This window comes from Lonchura striata, chromosome 5 (assembly GCF_046129695.1).
Source record: "Lonchura striata isolate bLonStr1 chromosome 5, bLonStr1.mat, whole genome shotgun sequence".
In the NCBI taxonomy this organism is placed as follows: domain Eukaryota; kingdom Metazoa; phylum Chordata; class Aves; order Passeriformes; family Estrildidae; genus Lonchura; species Lonchura striata.
The window spans coordinates 21,929,497-21,953,363 of NC_134607.1; the positions used below are offsets into that span (position 1 = coordinate 21,929,497).

The following is a 23,867-nucleotide window of genomic DNA, read 5'->3' on the forward strand; positions in this document are numbered from 1 at the left end:
ACCAGCGCCGGCCGCCGCCGCGCAGCGCCCGCCCGCGCGGCGGGGCGCCCCGGGCCGCTACACCTGGGCAGCGCGGCGGGGCCCCGCGCCGACACTGCGAGCCCGGCCCGCGGCCGCGGGGCACGGCCGGCGCGGGTAAGTGCGGCCAGGGCGCGGAGCGGCCCGGCCCCCACCTCGGGCACCGGCGGCGGTGGAAGACCCAACTCCGAGCGCCGGTACCGCGGCAGGAATGAATAAATACGACGGTTTCTGGCTTCCATGTGGCGGAGCGTGTCCCTGCGATGCGTCCCTTCGTGCTGGCAGCTGCTGAGAGTCGAGTGATAAGCGCACCTTTTGTTATTTCTTTTTTTTTTTTTCCCGTGCGCATACAGCGCCTTTTTTTTTTTTTTCATAATTTTACTTCTTTAGCGGTGTAAAATGGATTGTTGCAATACATCAGCATTCTGAGAGGACTGTATGATAACCTGTGTGTATGGCTGTAGAGTGTGCCTGAAATTCTAATAGGAATATGCAAGGAGAACAGAAGTGAACAAATGTGCGTGCAATCCGATTTTAGAAAGGTATTGATCCATTCTTAGAAGGGAAGATACAAAGAATACATGTGCTTTGAATAAAAATGTAAATAATCAAAAGTATGAGTAATTGGGTTAGTATTCAGGATTTAACTGCTTTCTTCTAGAAGGTTAAGGGAATAGTTTAAGAGAAAAGTGTTGTTCTCTAAAAATTAAAATGAATGCTAATTTCTCTCATTACATCAGCTGCTTGAATGCTGTAACTCATGCAGAAGTTTCTTTGTTGGGCAGAAATTATGTTTTGCAGTATACTGTACCGAAGTGTTGTGAATTCTGGAACAGGTTATTCATAGCAAGATAGTATTTGGCAGACTTGATGAAGGTATTGGTTCATCAAGCTTATTATTCTACTACCAGCAGCATCCTTTTCCTGATGATTTAGTCAAGAGTGGTATCAGATGAACTGAAGTAAATCATGATGTTGGACATGCCACTGATACCACAGAAGTGTTACTAACTGAAAATTTTGACATATTATTACTAGGAGAGCATTTTGCAGGGGAAAAAAACCAACAACTCTGCTTATCTGTAAAAACAATTAAGTTCTGTTAGGAAGGATTTTCTAGAATAGCTGTGGTGACATAGAGATTGATGTCTATGTGCTTATTTTCATGAGCAAATCAAAGACAGAAATGAGCTGTACTGAACTGACTAATTCTCTGCTTTCTCCTATGTGAAGCTAAAGGATCAGCCTTCAAGTAATAATGTTCCCTTGCACTGTGGAAGGATTGCAACTGCTTTGGTGACAGTCACAATGAATGAATTTCTGGGGATGTAGGGAGGATGAAGCAGGACTCTGTACAGCTCCATTATTAAGAAAACCAGGCTGTCCACTCTCTGTTACTATAATTTTCAGCAGTTCTATCGTTTCCTGCCTCATGCTATGTCTTCAAAACTACTAATGTGCCAGAGTCTGATCCTGCAAAATACTGAACAATGTCTAGAGGTTTTTAATGTTCTTATCTTCTGTTTAGGGCAGGGAACTCTTGGCACCCACAAGAATTATTAGGGTTTAAGAGCAGCATGGAATATTAGGATAATCTATTATGGCACCATACATGACAAATGATGGAACTTCATACTGGGACAAAATGTCTTACTTTAAATTGCTCTGTATCTGTGACCTACTCACAAAAGGACAACAGTTGTCCAAACACAGAGCAGTGTTTGTCAGAGCCTCTAGCTGAGAATGCTTACCACAAGGTTACAAAACCTAACGGGGACAGGAGGAGTGACTGCCTGTGAATATAGAGTTTTGCAGAAATTGTGTTTATAACCAAGTAATCTTTTTCATAGTCACAATAAAATTGCTCTATCAGGCTTTGTCCTTGAAAATCCTGAAGTGGCAATTGCTTTGGACATAGAGTAAACAAGCAGTACAGAAGGATACTTATGCCAAGGACAGGTAGAAGAAATTAGATGCAAATATTTGCACTTCAGATTTCATTCAGCCAGGATGAAAGTTTCTCTAGAAACTACGCAGGTTCTGGAGTGACATGTCTATTTGCATGTTAAAGAAAACAAACAAACAAAAAAAGCAAAACCTGTAGTAATGTCAAGTGTACAGATTTTTTTTTAATGATTGTTTCATTAGGTCAAAAAAATTAAAGCTTTAATAGTCCTATTATTTAAAAATTTTGTAAACCAGATGTTTAATTTTTTAATAGAAACATGTCAATTTTGTGATGGTGTTAAAGGATTGATTTATAATGATGTAAAATTATAATGTGAATATTTGGTGTCCTTTGTTTTTTTTTTACTGGAACAAGAAATAAGACATAACAGTTCAGAACTTCAAACAGATTATGATGTTTTCACTACACCAGATCATCAGTAAATAAAATTATAATAAGTCTGTTCATAAGAACGTACACACTTATGGATTATCTGGTTTTTCATTAAAAGAAAAAAATTGCTTTCAATTTTTCCATTTTGTGTGAAGGGGTAGTGTAAGGCCCACAAGTATGCAAACTTATAAAAGTGCATGAAGTTCATCTCCCATCGAACACCAATGAAGTCCTTTTTACATTCTTACAGTTGCTTCATTGTTCTAGCTGAATTCAACAACTATGAGGTCTTTTGAGAAAAAAAGACAGTGCTTTGTTCAGGAGGCGACTGAAAAGTGCATTACTACTTTAAATAGTGCATTATGTGCCAGTTGAAATAGAAGCTAAAATATTCCTGAAAGCCAGGAGGTTCTTTTGTCCCCATTCCTACACACACACTCCTGTGGCTGATCAGCATTTTGAATCCCTAATGAGATAGATGCTGCTGCGTCACACTCAAGATATGGGATGGACAAAGCAAAGTCCTCCATTGCCTTCTTTTATGTGGAGTTGATGAAATAGCTACTTTTCATAAAATCAACCATTCATTGTTTTGTCACAGTGAACACAAAGTCAGGTCTGATCTAGCAGGCTGGCTGGATTGTGCTAACTGACCCACAGAAGGTTGTGACTCTTTGTTTGTGAGTTGCTTTTCTTCTAAATGCTAAATTGCACAACTTGTTGATAGTATCAGAGCATGGAGAGCAAGACCAAAAGTCTAAAGCGTGTCCTAACCCTTGAGATGTTTGTTACCATCTGCTGCTGCAATGAGTACAGCACAACTGCAGAACAGGTTGCCTAGCATGTTTTGTAGTAGGAAAAGGCATTTAGACAAGAAATAAGTGAAATTTAATCTCTGCTACAGAAAAATAAATTTCCAGTTCTTGAGCATGCAGTGAAAGCTCTGTTACATATGGGCAGTAAATTAAAATTTAGTGGAGATTTTCCTGTGCATGTCACTGAAAAAAAAAAGTAAAATCAACAAAACCCAAGCAAGACCAAGATTCAGATTGCCTGGGATTATAGGAACTGGAAAAAATTAAAGACTGGTAAACTGAATGCCTTTAAATAACCAGAAAATACCTAAAACTTGAAGAATGCAAAGGAAATGTAGTTATTAATTCAGAAATTACCTATACCAAAATAGAGTTCAGACAATAGATTAGAAATAGTTAACACAAATTGTTCTGTGTTATTTTCATTTTTGTGTTGGTTTCTCCCAGATTTTGAGTTGTATTTCTAGTTTTAAAAAGGTAAACACCCATAACTAGGGGCTTACATAGCGTTATGCCTTATAAAAAAAATATTGTGGAGGAAATATATTTGTTTGTATTCTGACAGAACTCTCTGTGTACTTTACTTTCATTATTGCCATTTACTACTTTCAATTTGTGATTCAGTCATTTAGAGAAGAGTTGGGGGGTTTTGTTCTTTTGGTTGTTCTTCTGGTTGGTCTTTTTTAAGGATTAGTGATTTTAAACCAATAAAAACTAGTGAACATATGCAGAACAAATACGATTATTAATTTTATGAATATAATCTGATTTTAGGTTGATAGTACTTCTTTAAATTTTGGCCTACCATGGTCAGGACAGTCTCGTGTTTCTACTTACAGAAGTAATGGATTACTATTTTGATAATATGATGTGCATAACTTAGAAAATATTTAATTTCATACATGATCTATTTTTTCACAATTTTTCTTTTATACCAAGGAATTTTAACCCCTGTACTATTTGCAGCAAAATTCTGGATAATTTACAGTACCTTAATTGCTCTGTGTTAATACATATTATTGCCTTTACAGAGTCCTCTGGGAAGAAAAAGTAGCACTGGACAAACTTTTAAATAATTTTAAATTTCACTGCATAGGAAGGGGACAGTGACCCAGGCACTCTAAAGCCTAAATCAAGGTATGTCAAAGTCACTGGAGCAGCTGCATTAATTTCAGTGATTTTCGAGCTGAACTATCCTTGATGTCCTAGTCTGTGTTCCAGGAAAACATAGATACACACACACATTTTTAATAGGTTTTTTAAAATACTTTTTTCTATTTGACTGCTTCACCTCACTGCCAAGCAAACAGTGGATCTAGTGTCTCTTTCTTATTACTGTGTTTCCTTTGTTATACTTGGCCATTTATTACCCTTCACTGTGAATGCTGAGACTAAGAAAAGCCTTAACTGAATTGTAGACATGTATAATTAATATCTGCCAGCCTTTCTAGAAGTATTAAAGCACAAGTATGTATTATTCCTCCAGTCTTAGCCTTGCACATTTAGATTTTCATTTATCTAAGGACACCTTTCACTATCTGGTGAAAGAGGATACTCTACCTGATCACAACAAGACCTTTTTTTCCATTAGCAATACCTGTTTTATACGTGGAAGGTTTAATTGTTTCCAGAACAGCTTCATTAACTTCTGAAAGTGTTACCAATACAGGCCTCCCCAGAGCCAGGATGCTAATTAGAAAGAAAACTGGCCTTACATTAGTTTGAAGAGTGGTGTCTTTTTTTTTTAAAGAGAGCAGGAAGGCTCACTCCATCATTGACAGAAGTTTCTTCCAGAATGTACGAATAACTGCCAATTGCATGAACTCAGAGAATACCTGTGAGAAATTAATTATTCCCACAATTAAGCCACCTCTTCAGACAACCAACAATAGTGAGCCTAATAATGATTATGTAAATAATGTTAAGATGTGCATTCAAGGTCCTTGCAGTTCAAGCAATGTCCTTTATGACAACGCTGTGTGTCAGCTCCAAGGTCCCTGCCTCAGTGGGTTGGGCATGTTTGGAGGTTGCCTTATGAGTGCTTGGATTGCTTCCTCAGGTACCCAGATTTTCTGTAGAAACACATCTGGCCCTTGTCACATTTACACATATTTTATATTAAAGGTGTTTTAAGTCTGACCAACAAAAAAAAAATATCTACACGGAACTACAGTAAGTGTAAGTACAAAATGTAAATTAAAACAGATGGATAAATAATAAAGACACTGATCCTATTACATGTTAAAACTTGGTATCAAGACTTGTTAAAGTAATTTGAAGTTTTGTGTTGGTGGTCAGGCCTTTAGAATCTGTGTGAAAAAAATACCTGGATTGAAAATAGGAACTAAGGGAAAATAAATTACCCCCAACCTTTTTATAAGGATCACTACCTAATGTATCAAATAAGAAAGTTTCTGGCCAAGAATAAAAGACAAAAATTATTTGTCAAATCCTAGAATTCCCATGAGGGTTGTGTTTTAAATATTTTCTAGGAGGATTTCTCTAGAAAGCAGAAGTGCATTATAGGTGCCATTTTCCAGTGAAGAGAGAGTAAAATAAACCCCAGATCCTGACTAATGACTCAGGCTTTTTTGCTCTTTGGCCATTGCAACAATAGGAATGCCCAGTATGAAATTTTCTGGCAGTTTAACAAAATTAGTAGAAGAAAGTCTACTTTCATGTTCTTGTTAGACAAAAGCACAGTGAAAGTGTACATGCTTCTGAATATAAACAGGAAGCATAGTCTGAACAGCTAATGTGGATTTATTTAAGTGGCCACAAGTAGTTGTGTATCTTAGAAATGTGCTGTGAATAAACTAAAATGTTCTTTTTCTGGGGATGAGGTGTGACTGTGCGCTTCATCCTGCTCTCTGTGCAGGACTGTCAGTGCTGAAGAAAGTTTGTGTTCTTGCTGACATTTCAGAAGTCGTGAGCTATGATCTGGACTTGCTACATTGGCAAAAGAATAGGACAGGTCACCCCATCTCAGCAGTGAAACTGTCAGTAAGGAGGGTAATTGTCCTCAGTCTCAACAGCAGTTACAGGGAAGCTGATGCTAAGGTCAGGCAGCAAGGCAAGACCAACACTAGTGCCAATGAACCTGTCAACATTAAACACCTCTTTTTCAGAGGAGCACTTCAACACTTCAATAGTCTGTGCTTCAGACTGTGTCTTGACATGGTAGGGGGTTTCCCTTTCATTTGTGTGAAGTTAAAGCTGTCAGACCTACTAGAGGCCAAGCAGACAAGGCCAGAAACAGGATAGACCTTTAGAGTCTGAAGGTGACATTGAAGGAATCCAGCATCAGACACAAAAATGCCCAAGGAATTTAAGATATTTTACACTCCGTGCATGTACTTGTCTTTCTGAGCTTGGCAGCCATACGGGTGCTAACATTGCTACTTCCTCTGAAATTGCAGTCGCTATCAGATTGTGTACTGAGGAAAGGAATAAGCTTTTACTTACACCATGGATGGTGTCAGAATTCACAGTTCCTGCATCACCTAAAAGAAATGACCAGACCAAGCAAAATTTCCAGTGAAATCAGCACATGTTTAAGTCTGTTAAAGGAAGAATTTCATCTACAAAGAAAATAATTTTGAGCAACATTTTTTTAACCAACATACAAGAGCACAGTTCTGGAATCAAAAAGCTATCCTGTCACTGTGCCCTTTGCCCATTTTAAAAATATTTCCAAGTGTGCTACTTTATTGTTCGTATGTCAGCTTGACATTACAACAGTTTCAGTGAGAGGCTATAACTTGAGAGATTTCTCCAGTACCAGACTTGATGCCAATGGCCTTTTGAAACTTTTACCCACCTTCTTCCACTCAGCATAACCAGGTGCAAAATAGATGCAGCCAAGACAAGTGATCATCAGCAGGAGGAACTGTTATTTGCTTGGCTTCTCCCAGATCTAGGTGAGAAAGAAGCCTCTCCTTGGGAGTGGTTTTTATGTCAAGTACAGTGGTAGCTTGTTAGGGCAATCACTTGGCTTTATTATTACCTTATCTTTATCAATTAGCAGATTGAATGAAGGATTATTGCAAGTCCTCTTTCTGCACTGTAATCTGTGATAAGTTTGAGGGGTGTTGGGACATTTACTACTGGGTGATTGGCAGCTGGAGCCTCAGAACTAGTGATGGTTTATAAATCCTTTCTGAATTCTGCTGGGCAACAATGATACCAGTCGGGGAACATTAAAGGAAAAAAAAAATTACTTAACTCAGCCTTTAGAAATCTGTGCTTAGTAGAAAGTTGATAAAAGGGAACAGCTGCATCCTTAAAGAATCTACACCCATAAAGTAAGCTCAGACCTCTGCTTCTTTCTCGACTAACACAGCAGCTAAGAATCCTTAGAATCATTACCAGGCTTTACATCTGCTGATCCCTGACAGAAAATGATTTTTAAAAAATATTCTCTTCATCACTGAAAGAGAAAAACTGTGTTTTTTCTAAACTGGATATCCCTCTCAATTCAAGCCCAGGTAGGGATGGATACTGGAATTAACAATAGTGAGTTTATTTCTTCAATAGGAGAGAGAAAGAGAACAAAAGAGATTTGATGGGGTGTTGGGATACAAGATGAAAAGCAGGATTATCTGGGTGAAGAAATCATATGTTGCTAAGATAGAAAGAAGATACCTTAGAGTTCTGTGAAGTTGGCACCTGATCTTTTTGAACATCAAATAAAGTAAGGGTCTGGTGGAAATCAGTCTCATCATGTAATTAATAATCATGTTACAATCTGAAAAAGGGGTATCAAAATCTGTTTGCATGTGAGAACTTAGTTGTCATTTCCTAATTTTATATACTTGAGTTTGCAACCACAGCAATGTTCTGTTAAGGTAGCTTTGATGTGTAAGGCTGGATATTACAGGAATGGAGAAGGTGAAGTCTTAATAAAGATTTTGTTGCTTCAAGCTTGTACCAACTGCATTGCTTACAAGTGCCTATATGAACAGGAAGCTTTTTTTCATAGTTTCTTTCTAATGATGACACCTATTGCAAAAAAAATCCCCAAAACCTACTACTAGGCACAAGTAAAGGTCACTTGCCAAGATACCATTGAAGGTCTCAGATTATTATGATAGTCCAAACTGTTTATATTTGCTGTTGGCTACAGTTAGAATAGAATTCTGCCATCAGATTTGGGATTTGATCCCTGAAATAATGCAATAGATATTCTGCCTTCTAAACATTTTTTAAGAAACCAGGTAATTAATAAATGACATTTTTTGAAGAATATTTTGACAGGGTTGGTGTAACAGGGCATGAGCAGAAAGACAATCCTAGCCACCAGCATTCACATGGTAAGGGCTGAGATGCAAGTGACACCTGCATGACAAATTGGATGCTGGAAGATATAGCTGTTCCTGCTTAACTTCCATCTATCTACCCTATTACCTCAGTAGATCAGTTCTTATATGTGCTAGTATTCAGGTGCACACCATGGTTAATCTGATAATCTCTCTTTCTACTGTTGAGCAGATTTATGCTCAGAACAAAATCGTGACCTACCTATCCTGTAACTGATAGCAGAATGTCCATAGCACACAGTCTCAGAACCATTTAGGCTGGAAAAACCTCTAAATAACTAACTTCAGGTCATAAAATGTGAAATCCAGCAGAGGTACAAGTAGAGAATACTATCTTAAGACATTATAAGGCTGATTTTAAAGAGGAATTATACCCGCTGAATTAATACTATGTTCCAGTTGATTTTCTAGACCCATTCCTTCTGCTAGGAAAGAAGGCAGCCTTTCAGAAAATATTAATTTTGAGTTTCCTCTGCTGCAAAGAATAGCCTCAGAAGAAGGACATGCTTGAAGCTATTTGTCACAAAATGTTTAAGTTGGCCAGAGAGCTTGAGACTTCACAAATATGCCTCAAATATGCAGTGCAATGGAGTTTCAGCACAGTGCACATCTCTGATATAACTGATGCTTGACATGCTGTTTCAAAGGCATCCTTTTAAGAAAATTTCAGTAGACCCAGTCTCCATCCTGTCCACAGGGTAGTTGTGCAGATGAACACAAGTTTAGTGAGAAAATGACACTTTCTGTGTTAGAACCTTGACATATATTGGACTCATCAACATTCCTTGAATGACAGGATTGCGCAACAAAGTCAGTAGCTCCATAACTCTGTACTTGCCAGTTAATTTTGATGGAAAGATGTAGATACTTTTTTGTTGGTTGGCTGGGTTTTTTTAAATCTTATTTCTCCCTTGCATTTGTAAGCCCTGGGTCACCAGCCTCTCTCTGGAGACTGAAGAAGCTTGTCTGGAAACATTTTGTCAGTTTGTTAGCAGGGCTGTTGGTTTTAGGAGTCTGAAAGCAATATGCTTTCCATTTTGTGTGTGTCATTTCACCAGGGACAGAAAGATATGGATGAGGTAGGAAGAGCAAATTCAGGAGGACAAGTAGTTAGTAGAAATCACTAAACTCCAATGCTAAAAATATCCTGTCCCCACCAGTTTAAATTCACACCTACTCTGAGTAGGAAAGAGAAAAAAGGAAATTTCCATCTGCAGCTTTTGAAACTTCATTTGTCCCCTGAGTACTGAGCACCAGATCTTCAGTTTATAGAGCTGAAACCCCACCATATTTCTGGAGGATCTGTTCTTCAATACCAGACCGCCAACTTGAGTGTCAAAATTCCATATGACCTCAGCAGCACTTGAGGGCAAACAACAACTGCCTGGGGATCTCACACGATATTGTCAGCCTGATTAGGCTAAGCTGGGTAGTAGAAGAGCATTTTTCAGTTGGGTGTAATGTGCAATTCATTCCTTAGCCTCTTCCTGTAGTTACTCTGACTGTTCTCGTCTCTGCCTCTGGTAGTGGTGCTCAAACCCATTGCTTTCCTGAGACCTAGTCACTGGTTCCTAATGAAGCACACGAGCAGTACTGGGGGATGACCATCTCAACGCCAACCAGACACCAGAAATAACACTGCAGTGTGGACTTGGCAGTGAGCAAAGAGAATGGAATCAAAGGCCTGCTTCATGCACTTAAAAAGTTTACGTGAAATGAACACAACAGTACACCAGGCTGGAATGTAGTTGCTGGAATTGTGAGCACAAAGATTTTTTTGACCAGGTAAGGCTGTTAATGAGAAAAATTACATTGCTTCTAATTGGCGTGCATGTTAAAAGCTGTGCCCCAAACAAATGGAATCAGATAGGATTCTGAACAGACTGTGTGAAATAAGTCCCAGTGAGCAGAACTGAGAAGAGAGGAACTTGCTGGTAACACAAGTTAATTTTACCAACCACTACAAATAATCTCAAATAGATTCTTTATACTTTCATATTTTTATGATGTCAAGCTGTGTAAGAGTTTAGAAATTTTCCGGAGCTTGTTGCAAATGCTATGACTCAGTGGAGGTCTGAGACTCTTTGGGATGAGACTGAAGATCCCATCTCTAGTCTCAGTGAGTCACCAGAGGCTATGGGTGCTGAGACCACAGCTGTAGAAAAGACATACAGATATGCTGAGCACTGCATATTGTTGGCTTTCACAGGGAAATCAAGTAGGCTTTTACAGGATTATGTAAACCTTTGCAACAGAGCAGCACCATGTGAACCATGGCCCAGCAGGCTGTTTTCTCTATACCAGAGCCATGGAAAACCAGCTGTGATTGCAGCTATCACCGCTGAGAAAACACCCAGGATGAACAGAACTAAACAGTCTGAAACAATTATTGCATAAGAAATTGTTCCAGAGGGAAGCAAAAGGTGCAGTAGTAAAAAAGAACTAGTTAGGTGGAATATACTACTGCTGTTACGAAAACATTGATTTAGGAAATAAGTTTTGAGATAGTAATCCCTGTATGATACAGAGGTAATTTTCCAGTTGACACATGTTTTTTTCAAAGGGGAAGAAAATCAGCCTGACTTCTGTACTTCTTTAGTTATAGGAATCCCTTTTCCAAATTTCTTATCTATTCATATATTTTCAGATTCCTTTGATTTTTTAAAAGCAGTTATTCATGGCTGCAAATGCAAACATCTGGTCAGTGGGAGGGAGTAAAAGGTAGCCAGAATAAAGAACAGTTGACTGGAGCATAGACAAATCACTGAGGAACTTTACTGCTTATTTCTTGATTTCTTTTTTTTTTTTTTTCCCTTTTATGGCTTGCGTTGGTGGGATTACAGTCTAAGAGCTAACTCATTGTTAATGCTGGTTCTCATCTGGGAATAGACACATTTAAATGCTCATACTGTTGTAGGCACTGAAATTCAGCAAGCCTTTTTTTAACAGTGCTAGTCTATAAAAAGCATAGGGAATACCCATAAGAGGATCTTTTCCTTTAGCAAAAAGACACAACCTGATTAGAACATTACATAATCTTAATATATCTTTGGTATCTTTGGTATTTAATGCGGAACTCAGACCCTAAGGTGTTTGTGATAGCAGCATGCTGGAAAATGGAAAACTGCCAGTCTCGTGACTTTTTCATGGTTTGCCCAGAACTGATGGCAATTGCTAGATGAGAAGAAACACATGAGAGGAAAGAAGGATGGCTGCCAACAGTAAAAGTCACTGTTGCTCTTTCCTCTTCAGCTAAGACAAGAAGCCAATGCTCCAGCCTAAAGTAGGAACAGGTTGGTGGAGGATTAAGGAGCAGTGACAGATACCTGGACTCTGGAAGAGGTTGAGAATGTATGAAGATGGTCCTTGAATGCAGATCTCCAAAACGGAATGAAAATAAGTAATAAGAACACATGAAGGAATAAATAAATAAATACACAAATAAATAAATAAATACATAAAAAATAAGGAGGTGGAGAGAGAAATAGGTCAGGAAGAGGAAATTGCAGTGGTAAAAGAAAAGGTGGAGGTGAACAATGGAGCCAGAGACCTATGCAAAAATAAATGAAAAGAATGAAAAAAAAAAATATTTTATGTTTCAGAGAACTGAAGGAAGTAATTAAGATGAAATCTGTGAGAAAATCACAGAGAATAAACACCAAAGGCTACAAGCCTCATTGCAGCTCACAGCTTTCCCAGTTTGCTGAATGATTAACTCAACAATTTCATCCAACTTGTGAAATATTCAAAGTACCATTAGTTAGTTTTATAACCTCCTCATTTGATAAGTTATTAACTGTTGAGCCCAACTGTCCCATCAGTAACCAACTTGAATAGGAAGACCAGTAAATGGGATGACAGTGGAACATTAGTGAGTAAAATAGTGATAATTCTGTAGAGGTTAAATGGGAATGGCAAAACAGCTATGCTGGCTATTGCCCACTCTGAGCTTCTGCAGTAAATAAGTGTAGTCAGTCAATCTCCAAATGTTACATACAGGAGTGACGTCAAGATAAAAGATTTAAGCCTATCCCTGATCTGATCTCTTATGAAAGGGAGAGGAATTTTAGGAATATCAGCTCCAAGTGTAAATGAACCCAGAATGTAAGCAGGGACTGATATATTTGATTTATAAACACAGTATATAAAGCAATCCCAAATTTCTTAGAGTTCTTGGCATCTTGCAAGGACTCATGTCACTTTTAGCATCCAGTATGGATTATGCTCAAAGTAAATTCCTCTGTTAAAGGTCAGCAAATCCAATAAACACATTAGCATCTTATCTAGGCAGATTGTTCAAGGGATTTTACAACAGTTAGTACATTTTATAAGCTGCAAAAGTCTTTAGTAATATCTGTTTTCCTTAGTTTCCTGTTAATTTGGCAAGGACTAACACACCAGGTTTCATCACAGACCAAAACTTCATCAGGCAGGATGAACTCCTGATGAACATTGACTACTGAGACTAATAGTACCTAGTAATGGTAAAAGTTTCTCCTGTGTGGGCACTCACAGTTCTCCTCAAAGCAGACTGTGAGAATATTTGCAGCAGCTTTTGTCTCTCCCTGTAAACTGATGAATCCCCCACCAAAATGCAAGTGAAAATGCTGCTTTAGTCATATATCATCAAGGTCTCACCCTTTCTGCTTCCAGCTTTAAGAGAAAGATTGTTTAAAAGAAAAACCTAACCACATCAATGACCACACCACCAAAAGAAACTAACTCAGGGTAAGAACTTAGATGCTGCTGGACAGAATTCCTTTTCTCAGAACTTTATCCCAAATATTCAAAGTCTAACAGTCCACATTTGCCTCCAGCAGGCAGCAGGAGATTCTGGCAGATTCACTTATGCTGTGAGTCTGGGGCAGCAAGAGGTTTCTGCTCATTTGTCAAGTACATTTTGAGGTACAGCTCAGATTTTTGTGTTATGAGGATTCCATAGCCCCTTTTAGCAGAATGCAGTGCAGATGAAACATTTGAGTTAGCAAAAGGACAATGCAGAGTTTGTAACGCAAAATTAGACCAGATAAAATTGTAGAGGGAGCATTTTTAAGAGAAAGATAAGCAAATGTCACATTGGGGTTAGGGTCCTCAGGAAGTTAGAAGTGAAATTCTGTGGCTTCAAGGGTCTTTGGAAAATGGCAGCTTATTCTTTGGAGAATGCAGGAATGAACCAGCTGGTCGGGAGGGGTGATGCCTGATGCTGCAACATGTGCATTGAAGTAGGCGGGGAGAAGATGAAGTAAAGGGAATTTTCTCCAGTCTAATAGGCAGCTAAAGGAAAATTACTTCAGGAATTGAAAGCATAAGGACAAAAAAAAAAAAAAAATACAGTGGCCCAGCATACTGGAAACTGGAGATGAATGTAGAGCTCTATTGTTTCCCAAAGACAGACACAATTTTTTCTTATTGAGAATTTTATTGCTCTTGCCCATCTCCAAGACACAGGAGGATCATGGCTCTGGAATCTCACAAAGTTACAGCCCAACAACCATTTCCCCAGAAAGTGACAGAGGAGAAAGATTTGTAGCAGTGGTGAGAGGATTTCTGAAAGAGAAAAAACTGCTTTGAAGATGTTGTACACAGTGGTGTAAAGTTTCAAGCTGAAACTGGCATAAATCTCACACGGAGAAAGAAGGATGACAGAGCTGCTGTGGAACTTGCAGCTAGCTGTGGACCACCCCATGAAGACTGTTTTTCACTTCCACATTAACTTCACAATATGCAGTTTTCAGTCCTGTTGATGTTGATGCATCCTTCTGTTTCTAGCAGCTGCCTATGCACAGTATGTATTGTGGTAGAGGAATAATGAATCAGAGAATGCTTTCTCATGAGACTAAGCTAAGCAAGATGCCTGTCTGGTGGTAGCCAGCTTCTTTACTAATGAAAAATTCAAACCATTACATCTCCTTCACTCTAGGGCTGACTCCAGCACTCAGTCAGCCTCTTCCTTACAGAAGGCTGACAGTTAGACCAATTTTAAAGCATACAAATCTCCTCATCTTTTCTGCATCTATCCCAAAAGAAGCAGAACTAAGCTTAAAAAAACCAAAACCATGTAACCTAAACCCATAGTTTTAAGAGGAACTTGTCCCCAGACAGGTACCTGATAAAGCAGTATTTTAAACCACTTTCCCCTGGCATTTTTTTCACCTGTTACTCTTGACCTGTAAATCAACTCTCAGGAGCACTGTAATGACTGAAGCAACAAGTCTTGAGCCCTCTATCTGACAAACACAACCGAAGGGACAGCTAAGAACATGCTTTGTAGAGGTAGAAGCAGCAATACTGAAAGCATTCATTGCCTTAGTAACTAGGACAACCTCTTCTTTAATTAGCACATCATGGTCTGAACTTTGCTAATAGAACCTGCCTACACTGCATGCTAACCATGGGTTAGGTAATCTCGCGCTTGCCAGCCCAGGCAGCCTACCACGCTTCTGCTTCCTGACATTCTCCACATGAGCACTCTGTTCTCAGGTCCCACATCTGCAGGCAGGCTGTGGGTGGTGTTAATGAATGATACATCCTTGTGGTTTCTCACCCTGGACTCATGATCTCCTACCCCATCACATATTTGTCTGGGCAGGCAGGCACAGAGTGCTGTGGAACAGCTTTTTTGTGCTCTCTTAGGATTTGGGAGGTTACTGTCCATGACAAAGGAATTATTTCCTGGCATTATCTTAGCAGATGTGACAGAGAAATAAGAGAGCTACCTCACTGCCCAAGCAACCTCCCTTGTCCTATCCTCTGCAGTTCTTCTCCCTGCCACCCTCTTCTGGAGTTTCTTCACCAATGACATTACTGATGACTATGTGAAATCTCCAAGATCCAATGGCACCAGCAATTATGGAATACACTCTTCCAGAAGATATGCCATATAGGTTTGTAGTGCAGTTATTCTCTGTTCCTTCCCCAAAATTGCAGGGGAAAAAACTTATTAAAAACCTGCTCAAAAGAAAATAGATATCTGGATGAAAACTAGCTTTGAGGGAAAAAAAATAGGATTTACAAAGTCATTGTCAAAGCTCTAACTACAGCTCACTGAAATTTGTATCAGCACAGCAATAGTAGCACTAAGTTTAGAGCAGAAAGTAGAACTGCTCTGAGTTAACACTGCTCAAATATTCTGGGTTGAATTCTGTACTGGCAATAGAGAAGAAGGGTCCAAAGCTAGCATGGGTATGTCTATGGGAAATCCTACCAAAGCAGTGGAACAAATAGTGCTCTGAGAGAGCAGGTCTCACTAAGTGGGAAAAAGACAGCATTCAACAGAGGAGAAAACTAAATTTTGATTGTTTTAAATGTTTTATTTAATAACACTCTGAACTAAGGAAGCAAACTCTTCTCTTTTTTCTCCTGCTATATTGAATTAACCCTGGGGAAAGAACACAAGATCACACGCTGGGTTTGGAACGCCTGCTCAGCAAAGCAGTGAATGACACGACTTGTGGGATCACCTTCAGAGTACTTTCACCCATGGTTTCTGTAAAACTGCATGACAAGATGTTTCTTAATTAAAACATTTACATGTTAAAAATATTGAAGGAGAGGTTTTCACAATAAAGTCGGGATGGTTTCTGTAGATATTTGTTTATTGTTTTGGTGTGGTTTGTTTTTAGCGTTGAACAAGATGAGCAGAAAGAGAAAACTGCTCCCATCCTACAAAAGTAGAGATACTTACTGAAGATACCAGACACTCCTTATAAAGGTACACGCTTAGAAGCAAGAAATTGCACCTCAAAATCAGTAAGTTCTCTGAGTGCACATGCATACCATACAGTATCACACATAAAATATCAAGCTTGCATTCTCAAATGTGGCTAATGTTTGGAATTCTGGCAACAAGATGTTTTTCTTCTGTTCTTTAAAATGTCAAACTTTTAACAGATCATTGCCCCAAGAGAATCAGAGATTCAGAGAAGTGTCATGATTAAAGACACTCACCATTTTTCTGAAGAGGAATTCAGGAAATGCAAGTTCAGCTAGTATAAAGAACTATCACCTCTGTGCTCTGGTTATGTGCATCTTTAAATTAGCCATTAGATAATTCTGCCACTTCACTAAACTTTCTGCATTGAAGATATTTATTCTTCCTTGTCCAGAAGGAATGGCTTTAGTGGTAGTTATGGAAATAAAAGAGATAATAAAGCTCTCATGCAAATCTTATGTTTTGTATATTTTCTTATTTGACTATAAAAGTGATATTCCCAAAGGTGTGGAGTCAGGGTTGTTTTAAAACTGCTGATGAGCATCACCCATTGCTATCTTAATTAAATAGTAGTGATTTACCCATTACAAAAGACTTTGTTCCATTACAAAATCCTTTCCTAGTGTATGGAGGCATAAAAGGAGAGTGTAATATCCTCTGCATAAACCATTTCTATAGAATAGAAATAGTGAAGTTGACTTCCTCTTTTGAAGTATTTTGAGATCTTCTCATGGAATGTGCAGGTAATTTCATTATTACTCTAAAAGCCTCTTGCCTTCTCTACACTGGCAGGTACCTTCTCAAGCAATTAAGATATGTGATGCTATCAATTCAGGGTGTTCCTCCCTTTAGGTGGAATAGTAACAGGACCTTGGAAACCACATAATAAAACTACTTTTCAAATGAAATATGACATACTAGAGCACTGCCTCTTGTTTTCATGTACTGATGCCTCCGCCTATGGAGAGATCTTGCTGACAGTTCCTGTTGCACTCCTGCCCCAGGATAGTGATGCTGATACTGCATTAAACATCTCCTTGGAAGCCAGCAAGCCTCTATTGCTTCTGTAAACATCACTTGCAAGCAGAGCTTGCTCTTCTCTTCCTGTGCAATGAAACCATGGGGAAGCAAGAATGAAAGCAAGAATTCCTCAGTCCGTTAAAACCTGGAATTTCTGCAATATTTAACCTTCTAGGATTATTTGCTTCTGGAATAGGAGAGACTTCCCACATGATGATTGGTGGGAAAGAAGAAGAAAGGCAACAGATATTTCCTGTGACCTTTCTCTTCTCGCTTTTTCTGTTGTGTGAAGGCAGCCAGGAGATGGTTTTCTGAGTTGTCCTTATTCTTCAGGTCTCTCTTATCCCTTCAGAAAAGTCTGCAAGGTGTCAGCGTCCCCTGCCTGAGGAATTTTGGTTCACTAATGCCCAGATTAGGGTACTCATGAAGATTCAGAAGAGACTTTTATGATGTTTGTTAACCAGAGAGAAAAAAAAAAGATAAAACCAAAAAAAGGTGTTTGGATTAAAAGTACTTTTAAGTTGTAAATTTAATCATGAGAACTCCTGTCATCAATTTGTTTTTGCACATAGAGTGGGCTAAACCAGGGAACTTCTACTAAGTTTCCTGGATAGTGGGCAGATCACATGTATAAGTTTTCCTTTATCTCAGAGAGATGGAGCCCAACTTCCTGGAGAAAGAGCACTGTGCATTCAATTCTGATTTGCCATTATCATAAAATACTCTTTAATGACAACATATAGTATGGGGAAAAACTGGTGAGAAATGATAAAAAAATTAATGTCAGTGGTGTGATTTATTGACATGTTTAAAACTCATCCCTGAAATGGATTCGTTTGAGTGAAGCACTAACTGTACAATAACCACAACTCTTCTCAGGAGCCTCTTGTTTGCCAAAAGGGAAGCTGAAGTCCCCAAAATCTTGTTTTACATTAACCCGCAACATGGTGGGAGCAGGAGTCATGGCACATACATTTGGCCAGTCAGGGGGACTTTTGGGTTCAGCACTCTTAATCACTTTATTATTGGATTCTTTTTTTGGGCCACTCTGTGTGCATTAATCAACAAAGTCCAGATCAAGAGAGGTCAAAGCAAAGGCTCCCCAAATTTGCCACTGCCCTTTCCACAGCTGAGATCACTCCTTTAAACTTTAGACCAACATTTTTCTTTATGGCATCAGTGGACTAGGGTAACATTTGCTTCAAATAAAATGTATTTCCTTAAGATTGACAGAGGGCCCCTGTAGCCTTGCTTGCCTGCAGGAGCAGGGCAAGAGGAAATGCCAAGGGCAAGTCTTGCTCAGACCTTCAGTCTTGTTCCCTTTAGATCCAGAATGTATTTCTTTTTTTATTCTTCCCTTCAGCAATGAATTGAATTCCTGTAGCAAAAGGAAGGATTGTTGACCTATACATTCTCAGTGGAAAGGTTACTTCAATCAGAGGGGAAAAAAGTCAAAAACAAGAGGAAGTGGTCCCCAAATTGTGTGTGTGCATCTGGGAGAGAAAGTTCTTCTTATAAACAGAGGTGTCAGAAGAGAGCTCCTTTATAGTACTTATAGCAATTGTTCTAGATGACATTTCTTATTGTTTTTAGTATTAACATGATCACACTTGAGAACTCCACTCCTAAATCAGAACCCATTTTGTTAGCAGTTGTACAAATAATTGTACAATAATTGTACACACTTTCCCTTTGTGGGAGATCTTACAACTCTTTAAGAGAGTATACAGAGCAATTATCAGGCCAAAAAATTGTTTCTAATTTACAAAAAAAAACCAATAAATAAGCATATTTCTTGACTAGACACAGAATAAGAAACTGTTATTAACCCTCCTCTGTTTGTTTGTGTTCTTTTTTTTTTTTTTTTTTGTTGTTGTTGTTCTTTTATTTTTTTAATTTATGCAGAAGGTCCCTCCCTATTATCTCCAAAAATGCTGGTGAAAATGCTATGTGAGGATGAAGAATTGATCTTATTTCCCCACTATGAATATGCACTGTCCTTCTGGCTCTGGGCAGAGCTCAACTGTGAAGAGTCACAGGGAAAGCACAGGTCCCCTGTAATTACTTCTGTGGATGGGGACAAATATAATAAAAAGCAGCCATTAATGGACTTCAGTAGCATTCATGGTCAAAGTACATAAACCCTGTATCAGCCAGAGGTTGGGAGGGCTAAAGCAATTTTGCCAGCTGTGTGATCTTCTTGTGACTGGAGCAAGAGGCTTTTGAGAGCACAGCAGAGCCTTCATGTGCACAAATGTACACAAAAGCTCGATGTTCTTCCAAGCAAGGACAGAGGAAGCAGTTAGTGTGAATCCTCTGATTCAAGCACAGGTACCTTAGGAAATGAGAGAGTAACAAGCACATTCTGCATGAAATCAGGTGTTTTCAATGGGCAGAGGACCTGTGTGTATCTTGGCAGGGTGAGGAGGGTGGGTTTAGACAAAAGAAGAAACAATAAAATGAAGTTTTTTAGTTAGTTCTTAAAATAACTAAGGCTAAAATATTTCCTACCAACCCTGACAGCTTATATCTGACTTGCTGTCCTTTGAGACAGCCAGCCACAGCACTAGTTTTTAAATTCCAGTAAGAAATCCAAAGATGATCAAGAAGTCCTCAAACCATAATAAAATACTCATATTTTCTGTATATAACTTTGTGCACAAGACTGTGTGTATAATTAGTCATGCACAATCACCTGTATTTATTGGAATCTGAGTTTTCCAAGACAAATGCATCCTCTTGTTTACAACATTTCTTTTCCTCAGAGACTGCACAGCGATTGCTTTTCATATAATAAAGATGATTTATTTCCTTGTTGCATCACTTTGAAAATGACTGCTTCTGGAATGATACTGAGCCAAATGGTTTAGGTATCTGGCCAAGAGTAAATCCGTGAAGCTCAGTTCAGTGCCAGTTCCCCAAATTGCTATACTGTACCAGTTTCCCTAAGGCCTTTTCTTTACAGGGCAACACCTCTTCTTTTGACCTTAGACCTGCTCATCGTATATCCTTTTGACAGTTCTTTGCAACATGATACAGGTATGATGGCACATTTCACCTGTGGTTTTACACCAGGCCATGATGCAGCATTTTACTCAAAATCAGCCTGTGGCTGCACAGAGGTAAGCAAAGTTTGCAGTCTCTATAGTGAATAGAGCTGTACTCTGAAATATCCATCCACAGATATAGTGAAAACCTGACTAGACAAGGGTTTAATGGTCTTGGTGTCAATTTGAAGTCAGTTTAAAGCATGAGGGTTGAACTTGATGTCCAGCTGAGACCCCTTCCCATCTAAAGTGTTCATGGTTTTTCACAGAAACCAGGCATGACAAGGAGCATGATGCAAAGTGGAATTAAAATCAGACTGCCCTAAGTTGTTAGAGCTGGTGTAGAGGTGATTAGAGGTGACCAGGTCACCAACAAAAGTCATCCCAGCTCACTCACATAGATGTTTGGTGAAAGGTGGAGTGCTATGGAGTGAGGCCACTATCTGTGAGTGCAGATTTCAGCTCTGGAGTAAGCAGCAGTCACTTACATTCAGACAAACAAAAAGTCTCCATCCTGTAGATTTCAAAGTTTCCTCAGTCCTACCTCAGGTGCTGAAAGGAGTAGTAGTTCCCTGCTCATTATGGACTTTAAATGTACACAAGAAAAGCTTGTCTTTGTGAAAGAAACCTTTTGACTGTAGATCTTGTCTTACTTCCTAAAATCTGTATTTGTGTCCCACCAAACTGCCTTTGGAACTGGTTTTAGGGCTTCTGTCAGAAAAGCCAGCAGCAGAAAGACTCTCTTATTTCTAAGTGACATAGCTATGCTAGAAACTCCAAAGGTGCCTCTGATTCTTGTTGCTTGCAGGAGAGCCTTCCTGGGGGTGCTCTATCTCGAGGAAATAAGAGCAGCTCCCAGAAACTGCTTCAGTTTCAACAGGAGTCCAGAGCGATACAGAAACGATGGGTATGATTCACTTCCCCAGATTCATCTTGTCTTAGTGTAGGTGTCTAAAATAGGTCAAATGATTCACAGCCTAAAATTCCTGCTTAAAAGACAGTCTACTTGCCTTACTCAAAATACATGTTTTCATTCCAAATGCTTCTCACCAGACAGTTCTGACACTCGAACCACAATAGGAATGGTACATGTATGTTCAGCTATATTGACATATTGACATATATTGACATATCAAGTAATCAGTAGAATGAAATTACATACTTCAATGCATTTGAAATCATTGTAATTCTTTTATGAACATTACCCAAATTATAATTTCATAATTTCTGGGTTCCAGAGTGATGGCAGGAATGTAAAGGCTTACTGACCAAATGGTGAATATTTCTCTAGAGATCACAGATCACAAAGTCTTCTCCCTCATCCAGATCCCAAGACCTCTCTTCTACCTTTACATTCACCATGACAGGAGATGCATTATTTATATCCAGGAAAAGACAGTTAGAAATAATGAGAGGAGGGACCATCTGCCAATCTTCTAAATCAGTAAATTCTGCCACTAATAGGATAACAGCCTCTTTTTCTTATGAGAGATAGAATTAATTCAGTTTCCTCAAAAGAAACAGCACTGAGCTTTTCAAAGTGTTTGAAGGTCTCATGCTTCATATTAACTTCATTCATAGGTCTGGCCAGCAAATTGAATCACACTGCACTGATCTCTCATTCCACCTCATTATTTTAGCTTATTTAATAAAGAACACAGTCTTTGCTAGCATTCTATAAAAGCCAGGGAACAACAGCCAAAACACATATGCAGAGTCCATCTCCCTTGAAATAAAATTACATTATCACTTACAAGCAAGGTTTTACTCCTTGCATGGACTACCAGTAGTCTATAAAAATCACAGCTATAACATTGATCTCAACATACCTTTGTTCTTGTCCACAAGTTTTGCCATTGCCTGAGCACTCTGAAACACATCTATATAGGAACTAGAAAAATTTGTGAATTCTGCTGAGCAGAGTCTATCAGAACAGAATTCTCCACCTGGAATTCCATTCTGGATGCTTCAGTTATCCAACCTGGAAACAATCTAGAGTCAGGTGGGTGAAACATGCATGTGCAGACACACACACACACACACACACACACATTTACACATGTGTGTGTGTGTGTGTGTATATATATATATATATATATATATATATATATATATATATATATGCGCATAATGGATATCTGGAAAGATTCAGATAAGAGAAAATAGTGACTTAAAACAGGGATGCAAATGATTATATCTCCGTAATTTAATAGTTTCTGGAGGAGAAGATAAAGACCAAGATTGTCAATGATCATCAGTGTTTCACCATTTTTAAGCACCCACCACAAGGTTCTCTAAGTTTGAATAATTCGCTCCCTGCCATGATCCCTTTAAGGTATTTCAAACTAAAGCAACCAAAAAAATCACACTATATCCTATATGACTATTCATTAATTCATTTATTTTTGCCACAAGCTTGTAATTTTCACTATTAAACACCTAGATAAGTACCAAGAAATCACTATTCAGTGGCCAAATATGTCCCCATTAAACAGAGTTTATGCTAATACTATCTCAGTTAAGTAACAGTTATTCATTATCCTCAGGCTAAATTGTTTCACTGGCAGATGTCTCATCAAAACAGCTGTTCTGAGCAACCACAACCATACAAACCAGGGGATTTTCTATTGTCATTATTGTTGTTGTTATTATTAACAATAAGCATTTACATAAACACTTCAGATGTATGCAACTCACAATTACTCTCTAGGAGTTCCTTACCCTGAAAGTTTGATAATTCAAAGACCATTTATCACAGTGGAAGCAATTGCTAATTGGTAATAACACGATACAGCATATGCTTTTTGATATTACTGTTATCCTGGAGGAAGTGTTTGAACTTATCTCCTGCTACTTTGGAACTTTTCCTCTACAACCTAAAGAAAAGCCAGATTCAAAAAGACAGCTGCATTCTCAGCAGCCAGAACTGAGCTAGAGAGTTTTCTCATCTTTCCTCTTCTCCTTCTCCACATCCTTCCCATCTCTCTTTGGCTTTTGGACATCTCTGTGCATTTGTTCTCACCAAGAGCCCTGTAAACTCCTCTCCCACCAGCACAATGCGCTGCACTCTCCTTCCTTTTCACTGTTGGAGGAATCTCCATGCTTGGAAAGGCAGGAAAACCTCATTTCAGCCCTCTGCTTTCCTGTCTGCCTGCCTGGAGCGCTGCTTGGCCTCTCCTGCCCTGGAGAGATTTCACCCAGGCCCTCCTCAAGAGCAATGCTTGTACAACAGAGCCGGCCACATAAACATCTCGAACATTTAGCAGCCAAGCCCTAAGAAGGCTGTAATGAGCACAAATTAAACGTCTCAAATGCTCAGCCTTGCCAAATAAAAGCAGTTTTCCATTGGAACAGTAGAAGGGGGAAAGGCCACCTCTACCAGGTACTGTGTTGATCCTCCAAAGAATGGGGCCACCACAGTTTTGACAATAAAGTTTTGCCTACTTGCTGTCAAGGCGAAAGAGTGGTTTCACCCCTTAGCCTCATTTCAGGGAGTTTTTCAACCATTTTTGTCATAACTTTAAAAAATGGGTATGCCTATTCTGAGATAAAAATCCCACATAGGAAAGAAACATCAATGCAGTCAAAGTGAGTAGA

At 38.9% G+C, this 23,867-nt stretch overlaps 1 long non-coding RNA gene across 1 annotated transcript; it reads left to right on the forward strand.

Moving 5' to 3' along the window:
* Positions 1-356: 356 nt before the first annotated feature.
* Positions 357-16,077, forward strand: LOC116183128 (uncharacterized). The gene is made up of 3 exons (XR_004147668.2): positions 357-4,311; positions 15,249-15,376; positions 15,881-16,077. It is a non-coding gene; the product is annotated as an uncharacterized LOC116183128 (long non-coding RNA).
* Positions 16,078-23,867: the final 7,790 nt, after the last annotated feature.